Source organism: Phoca vitulina, unplaced genomic scaffold (assembly GCF_004348235.1).
Source record: "Phoca vitulina isolate PV1807 unplaced genomic scaffold, GSC_HSeal_1.0 scaffold3, whole genome shotgun sequence".
Taxonomy (NCBI): Eukaryota; Metazoa; Chordata; class Mammalia; order Carnivora; family Phocidae; genus Phoca; species Phoca vitulina.
In genome coordinates, this window is record NW_022589706.1 from 22088428 (window position 1) to 22097170 (window position 8743).

Consider the following 8743-nt stretch of genomic DNA (forward strand, 5'->3'; position numbering starts at 1 on the left):
AGGTAGATACAGAAGATAAACAAATAAATATCTCTCTCTATATATAGTATGCCAGATGATCATAAATGTGAACGGATATAGGAAGAAAGACAAGAAAGTGAAGGAATCAGCAGTAGAAGGGTGGGGAGGAAGACTACACAGTTTTAAAGAGTGATCAGCAAAGCCTCATTGAGGAAGAAACATTTGGTCAAAGACAAAGAGATGAGGAGAAAGCCATGTGGATAAGGAAGAGGGCCCTTCAGATGTAGGAAACTGCCAATGCAAAGGCCCTGAGGTAGAATATCTGGTATGTTCCAGGAAATTCTAATAAAATATCTCTCATTAATACTTAATGCTAGATGATCATAAAACTTCTAATACCTGGTGGTCATTTTAGATATTGTTTCCTCTTAAATTCTTAGTTCTTTTAAAATTCAAATCATAATACTTATATAAAAAGTTTGATAAATTTAACAAATCAAAATGTATTTAGCATTTTGCATTTTACAATGCATTTCACATTCATTGCAAAATTTAATCATCTCAGGACCCTTTTGAGACAACATTACCTTTACAGAAAAGAAGATAATGAGTTTAAGATGGGTTAGGTCATTTGATCAAAGTTATCCAGGATATTACTGAAAAATTATAACTATAACCCATATCAGTAACTAAAATTACAGTATTGTTTTCTTGTTGTACAACAGTTCCAAATTATCAGCAAAGCTCAAAATGAGCTGTGTGATATTCACTACATTGAATGATTTTTCATATTGATTTTATGAAGTGTGTTCATATTTAAACCAAGACCCTAAAATTTGTAATTTTGTGTCATTTCATAGCCCAATTTCATATAAAGGGAACAAAATATTTTGGAAAAAGTATTCTTATAGAACTTAATGGTTGTATTTTTAAACTCTTGTATTATGTGTCTTATTTTCTCTAGCAGTATGATGGTTAATATATTAAGAAAAGAAGGAACACTACATTACAACATGCACACACACACACCCACACACAGAGCTGAAGTGCTTGTTCTGACTGCACTAGGCCTATTTCACCCTCCAATTTTCATCTGTGAAAGATGGGGACAATCTATTTATTTAAAGACAGCTGAGTGCGCTGCTTGGGTGGCTCAGTCAGTTGGGCATTGGATTCCTGGTTTTGGCTCAGGTCATGATTTCATGGGTTGTAAGACATGGGGCTCCATGCTCAGCAGGAAGTCAGTTTGGGGGTTCTCTCCCTCTGCCCTTCTCCTCACTCATGCACTCTATCTCTCTCTCTCTAAAATAAAGTAAATAAATTTTAAAGACTGAGCTGTGAAATTTAGGCTCATACAGAAGCTTATAAGCCAAGTAGATTTTATACTTGCCATAGGTTAAATTCAAATTACTATGGAAATAAAGTGCTGAAAACTACCATTTTTTTGAAATTCCAAGTTGTATAATAGAATGTAGTTACTCTTACAACCGTATATGATGATATGATGTATTAATTAGCTGTGATGCTCTCTTTGCAAGAATATCTTAAATTTATTAGGAATGCTAGAATTTTATATTATCAATCAGAGAAATGATAGACCACACTTATTATTTTGGTATGTCTTTTATAATCATGTGAAAAATGAACTATTACCTCATTAGAAGTACATTATTGGGCTATGACATCTTGTAATTGCTTTAGTAATTACATTGTTTACACAAAATAAGGTAAGTCACAATATATGTGATTTTTGCATATTAAATGTTATATAAAGTGCAAGGAATAATCCCTAATATGTATTTTATGACTTCTTCGTAAAAAGGAAAATTATACTGAATTATAACCTGTATGAAATATTCCTCTTCAGTTTTGGAAAAACTTTTAATAGTACAATATTTCCTCCTTATCCATGTGGGATACGTTCCAAGACTCCCATGAATACCTGAAACCACAAATGGTACCAAACTACATATACTATGTTTCTCCTATACATTCATACTTATGATAAATTGTAATTTAAAAATCAGCACAGTAAAAGAGTAATGAGAATAACAAATAATAAAATAGAACCATTATGACAATATACTGTAATAAAAGTTTTGTGAATCTGGTTTCTCACTCAGAATATCTTGTACTGTGCTCACCCTTCTTCTTGTGATGATGTGAGAGGAAAAATGCCGACATGATGAGATGAAGTGAGGTGAATGACATAGCCCTTGTGATGTAGCATTAGACCACTATTGACCTGACCATATCTCAGTAGGTGGATCACCTGCTTTTGGACAGGGCAGGGCGTGGTGGACAGCGGATAACTCCAACTGCGAAAAGCAAAACCACAAATAAGGGGGGACTACTGTATTCATGAATTCTTCTAAAAGGCACATTTGCTTCAACACATTGCTATCAACTCAGATATATTGCTATCACATTACTATCTACATGTATACTCTGAATTTAAAAAGTGAGTATGTACATAATGCTAATTAAGAAATGCTGTCATGAGGGGCGCCCAGATGGCTCAGTCAGTTAAGTGTCAGATTCTTGATTTTGGTTCAGGTCATAATCTCAGAGTCTTGAGATCAAGCCCTGCTTTAGGCTCTGTGCTCAGCAAGGAGTCTGCTTGAAATTCTCTCCCTCCCGCTCTGCTCTCCCTCTTTAAAATAAATAAATTATATTTAAAAAATATAAAAACATAAAATAAAGGGAATAAAAATCCTGTCATGAATGAACTGTATTTTCAAATAACACTTAGAAATTTAGCCTTTCTACCTGGGTTGAATTTCTTCTTTCAAGCAGATGCATTCACTTAGAGCCATTTCCATCATTCATTATATATTGAGTCACCATTATAGTAGACATCTGTTACTTTTTGCTAACCATAATACTGGACATATGTTTTGTCTTCTCAGCATACATACACTATGTTTTCCTATTGGAAACATTCCTATTTTCCTTTCCAAAACCACCAAACCCTATCTCATCTTCATGGTTCAAGGGTAGGAAGGTGGCCCAGCAAGATTCAATTTCAAAATACTTTCTGCAATTTTGGGAAAGAGAAACCTTGTTTCCATTTGGAATTATAAAGTGAATAGGACAGAGATTTGGAGATCATCTTGCCAACTTGGAATAGAGGAGGCCTCTCAGCCTTCTTGAGGGTGAAAGCAATATAGGGAAAAGTAAGATTTGAGAAAATGCAAGTTCCTGAAGACAAATTTGGATTCCTGGAACCTGTCATTCCTGAAGCTGAAACCCTACATTTTCTTTTCAATGAACTTACAAATTAGCAGTTTGATTTCCATTTTTATTACCACAAAGGAAGAGTCATAAATAGTTCAGAAATACTGCTTACTAATGTACCTTTTAAATAGAAATATTTTATAAAAAGGAAAAATCAAATTCTCTTCAATACGAATTCTTTGGGAAGAAACTGGATCAATCAAGTCTTTATGTATTATAAGCCTTCTAATTCCACACTCTGATAGATACAAGTGAACTTGGTTTTTCAGTTTGTGGATCACAGTGTGGTTATAATTTCAACCACAAGATCTTTGAAAATCTAATTGGTTTCAATTAAGATAAGTTACCATAAGCTATTTCCACTGCTTAGATGAAACTGAGAAAAACTGACAAGTTTCTTCAATCATAACACATACAAGCCATCCATAAAATAGATCAGTCTCAGTGTATCTAGCTATATCTTCTGATTTGGATTTTCTATCAGGTTTTCAAAGGAATATTAATATAGTGATGGGGAACATCCAGCCATGCAATTGGAAGACTTAGAGGCAAATCTTACAAACCATGTAAATTTGAACAACTCTCTTCACACTCAGAAGTCTTAGGATTTTTTTTTTTTATGTATAGTGATATTATTTAACATCAAGAGTGGTGCCTGTGACTGAGACTATACATGTAAGAATACTTTGTGAACTGTTAAATGCTATATGCATATTACATGTATGTGTATATATATTATATGTGTGTGAACATATGTGTGTTATGTATATGAGTATGGACACAATTAGATTTTACAAAATCCCAGAAATTTTTCTAGATTGTGTGAAGAAATTATATACTGTGGAATTTAAGAGCATTGTCTCAGTAGCCAGACATCCTGGGTTCAGGTCACATCTCTGCCATTTACTAGCTATATAACCTTAGGCAAGTTTATCTCTTCGTAGGGCCTCCATTCCCTCATATGTAAATAATTTTCATTAATAATCTCGTTAACACAGATATAAAGCTTAGAACAGTTAGACCTTTGCTTGGTGTATGATTAGCACTCTACTACTATTAACTTTTAGTTTGAACAATTATTAGGTAATTCTCTGTTGTGGTTTACTCAGCCCTTGACTCAGATTCAATTTTCCATTCAATTCAATATGGCCCTCTTAGGTTTTTCCATTATCTGTAATCTGGACAATATTTGTATACTTCTTCCATTTCCCAGAATGCTGAAAATGTCAGGCATTACATCAAGGCAGAGAGCCCAGAGAAAACAAGTTGTCACACTCTTGCCCCTGGAAACAATCAGGTTTCTCAGATAGGTGACAAATTCCCCTTTGGGTGACATCAATGGGCAACATATATTATGTTTGCTTGTTTATCACTGGGTTTTCCCTGGTAGATGATGAATTCCTTAAGGGCATAAGTCTTTCTAAATTTATCAGAGTAAACACTGGGTCTTTGAGGAGGAATTAGAGGATTAAAAAAAGGAGCCAGGCAGGGGTGAGGAAGAAAGACTTGGAGGAAGAAGTAGAAATTGAAGAAATTTGCACTAGTCCATAAAGTATCAGAGCTGGAATGAAGAAAAAAAAAACAAAAAACAAAAACAAGACAAATTGCTGAAAGTGATAATTCCCCAAAGGATTGAGGCAGAGTGTGTAAAAAGACAGTAGTAATTTAAAGGTGTAGTGGTGGTGACATTAATAGTAACAGTAGAAACAGTTGGTGTCAATTTAAAAGAACTAATCCTTCCTTAATCTCTGAAATCATTGGTGGTCTTGCTAACACTCAGATATGTTTGAAGAAATTGGAGCTTCTTCCCACTGCTCTGAAAACCAGCAGAAATATTTGAAATCATGCAAGAAAAGTTAAAATGTATTTATTTTAGTGAACATTCAGTGGTGTCAACAAAGAATTTGAAAGGCCATATTTACATTAAGGTATCTGGGATATCTCTATCTATCATCTATCTATCTATCATCTATCTATCATCTCTATTTATCATCTATCTATCTATCATCTATCAATCTAAATATCTATGTGTGTGTGTATGTATGTACATGCATATATATAAATGAAACCAACCAACAACAAAATTCAAGTCAGTTTTGAAGTTAGAATCACCAAGTTCATCATATTGGAGTTTTCTTGAAAAGATCTTCTGCAGTAATGTAGGTATGAAAATTAATGGTTGACAACATGGGTCAGAAAAATCAGTGATTGTTTTGATTCTCTCAATGACAGATGAAGAAGAGAATCTGGTTCAGGGGATAAAAATTTGGTATCTTTATGATAGCAAAGCTTGAAGATCATGGTTTCAAGGTGTCATGACCATGAAGACAACGTCTATAAGAATAATCCTAAATTTAATGATATTAGAAGTGTCCTGTTCATTCCCTCAGTCCCTTAAAAATAGTAAGTCATTAAGCCATACAGGATATATTCAGTTGTCTGCAAACCAGAAGGAAGATTGTTTTAGTGTCATAATGAAGATTCATAATGAAGGCATTAAAATTCTTTCAACCTTAATTTCTCTCTCTCTCAATCTCTCTCTCTCTTTACATATATATGTGTAAAGAAGAAATACAGTGGCAGGATGCTGGGGATCAGACAAACCATTTTTGACTACATCTTTAGATTAAATTCTCCTATTTTCAATGGAATTCTTTAATGTATATAATAATTATTCTATTTAATAAAATGGAATATAATGTATAATGGAACATTTAATATATGAAACAGTAATTAATTGCCACACCTTGAATTTGATTCTAATATTAAAACACATCGATGCTTATTTAGTTATGAATATGTGGATACTAAAAACAGAAAGAAAAACCAGTTATATATTTATATATTTACATATGATCTTACATGATATTTTGGTATTGATAAAACTGTTAGACAATAAGATATTGGAACTTACCAACATCATCACCATTTTAAAAAGAATGTCATGAAAATGACTTAGAGAAAGAAATGAGTCTAGCTACTAAAGCAAAAATGCTCAAAAATGTATTGTTACAGAGTAAAATCAAGGCAACAATGTGTCAACAGGAACAAATAAAGATACTTTTATGCTATACCTTACTACTTGAAAACTTCCACTAATCTATAGTCCCCGTAAGAAAGAAGTCAAGAACTGACAGATGCTGCAGGGTCATGGGGGAGACTCTATATAGCCTTTCCCTGCCAGTGTCCTTGCTCTTTGGCTCCTAGAGTTAGCTTGGTCATTTGCCATTGCTGAGGCCACAGTTTCAAATGGAGGGACCCACTCTGTGTCTCCTGGGTCCCTCTACCTCATTCCTTACTGTGGCCATGATGGTGTGGCAGGCTCTGGACTCCTAAATCTCTGGCACAAATTTAAGAAGATTTTGCTTGTGTATGTCATAGATGAATTCTTCCTCCTCCACCATGAATGAAGAACCTGATGCTTTCTCAGTAGTTAACTAGCTATGGGATCTAGCAGCAGATCCATTAAATAGAGGAACCATTTTTAGGATCAGGGATGTCTGCCTGGCCATATTTTATTTCTGGACTCTTTCAACCACCCTGCCATCCACTCGGGTTTACTCATTCTTCAGTACTTGGCAGAACGCTGTGCTAACAAAGATGAAAAGAGAACTGGGGATGATGTTAAGCTTGCAAAACGTTGTAGAGAAGACTACAGCTCCAAGAGAAACAAAACTGCTAGCTTCTGAAATTTATGGCATTCTTCAGTCTTCCAATATGGTAGATGGTGATAGTTTCAATGAAATGAGTTCACATAGAAAGAAAACTCAGATATTTCTGGGAACTACATACAAACATCCCAAAACAGTGGTTTTGCACATAGATGGTACTGATGATATGTCTCAGAGAAATCTCTGTGAAGAGGATTTGGTAAAAAATAAAGGTGTTTATCTCTGTGTTTTTGAGGTCTTTTATCTCTGTAGTAAGGTTCTCTCTGGTTTCTTCTACGTTTTTCTCAAGCCCAGTCTGCACCCCAATGTTTATAGCAGCATTATCATAATAGCCAAACTATGGAGGGAGCCCAAATGTCCATCGAATGATGAATAGATAAAGAAGATACACATGTATGTGTGTATATGATGCAATACTACTCCACCATCAAAAAGAATGAATGCTTGCCATTTTAAACAATGTGGATAGAACTAGAGGGTATTAGCTAAGCAAAATAAGTCAGTTAGAGAAAGACTAATACCATATGATTTCACTCATGCAGAATTTAAGAAGCAAAACAAATGAACATAGGGGAAGGAAAAAAAAGAGAGGGAGGCAAACCATAAGAGACTCTCAACAATGGAGAACAAACAGTGTTGCTGGAGGGGAGGTGGGCAGGGGATGGGCTCAATGGGTGATGGGTATTAAGGAGGGCACTTGTTGTATTGAGCACTGGGTGTTAAATGAATCACTAAATTCTGCTTCTGAAACCAGTATTACACTATATGTTAACTAACTAGAATTTAAATAAAAATTTGAAGAAAAAAATTAAAGGTTCTATTAGCATTACTTTTCAAATGGCTGTTCAAAGTTGTGTGGTGTGAATCCGTTCAGATTTGAAAGCAGAGGCTTTGCATCAGTAATAGAATCAACCCAGGTTATGAAGGCTCAGCAAGTTGTGAAAAGTGAAAGTGGAGAAGAGATGCTGGTCCCATTCCCAGACACGCCTGTGGAAGTAGAATAGAACACAGAACTGTCTGACTACCTGCCTGAGGATGAGAGCCCACTAAGAGCAGGACAAAGCAGTGTCCTAGATTGACTCACCCAGAAGGTAAAGTTACTGCTGGAGCAGAGCTGCAAACTTTTTATCCAGATAAAAACCGGTGACTTCAGTTTGGTTTTCAAGGACTATGTGAACCAACAAGGGGCCAGTTTTCCATCGTTGTGGTGAACTGTCAAGTGCAATTCACAATAAATTTCATGAAAATTTTTTAGATTACATGATTGCATATGCTGCATTTTACATTTTATTGGCCATTTTGTCCCACTCAGTAGTAAAAAGGACAGATGTTACAGGTGAATTTGCCTTGTTATAAAGTTCTTATAGAAAAGTTAAGGCAACTGAAACAGCATTTTTTGAAATAGATTGTAAAATAATAATAATTTAAAAAAAGAAGAGAAATCAAGTCTACTTCATTACTTCCACACATGGAATAGTATCTAGAACATAGATGGTATCAAATAAATATTTATTGTTTAAATACGATTATAGTAAGAATATGGGAATGCATTCATTAAAATAAGTAAATGTTTACTATGCACCCACTATTGTTCAGAATGATCAAAACTTAAAAGGAAAAAAATGATCAAGACTTTTATAAGGATGCCAATGAAATGATTTAGTTATAATGCAGGAGAAACTTGCATTTGGGCCAAGGGCACAATATATGCATAATACAGTAGGAGGTATGATTTGAGAATTCTTACAGTATGTCATAAATCCCAGATTGGAGGAAGGAAGCAGAAATTTCTCCAGCTATTTTAAACATAAGACTTTTTTTTTTTTTTTTTTGTTACAAGTAATTAGGTAATTGAAAAATCCTGGAAATAGCTA

General features: G+C 34.4%; 1 pseudogene; it reads left to right on the top strand.

Moving 5' to 3' along the window:
* Positions 1-6579: 6579 nt before the first annotated feature.
* Positions 6580-7943, top strand: LOC116627750 (annotated as a pseudogene).
* Positions 7944-8743: the final 800 nt, after the last annotated feature.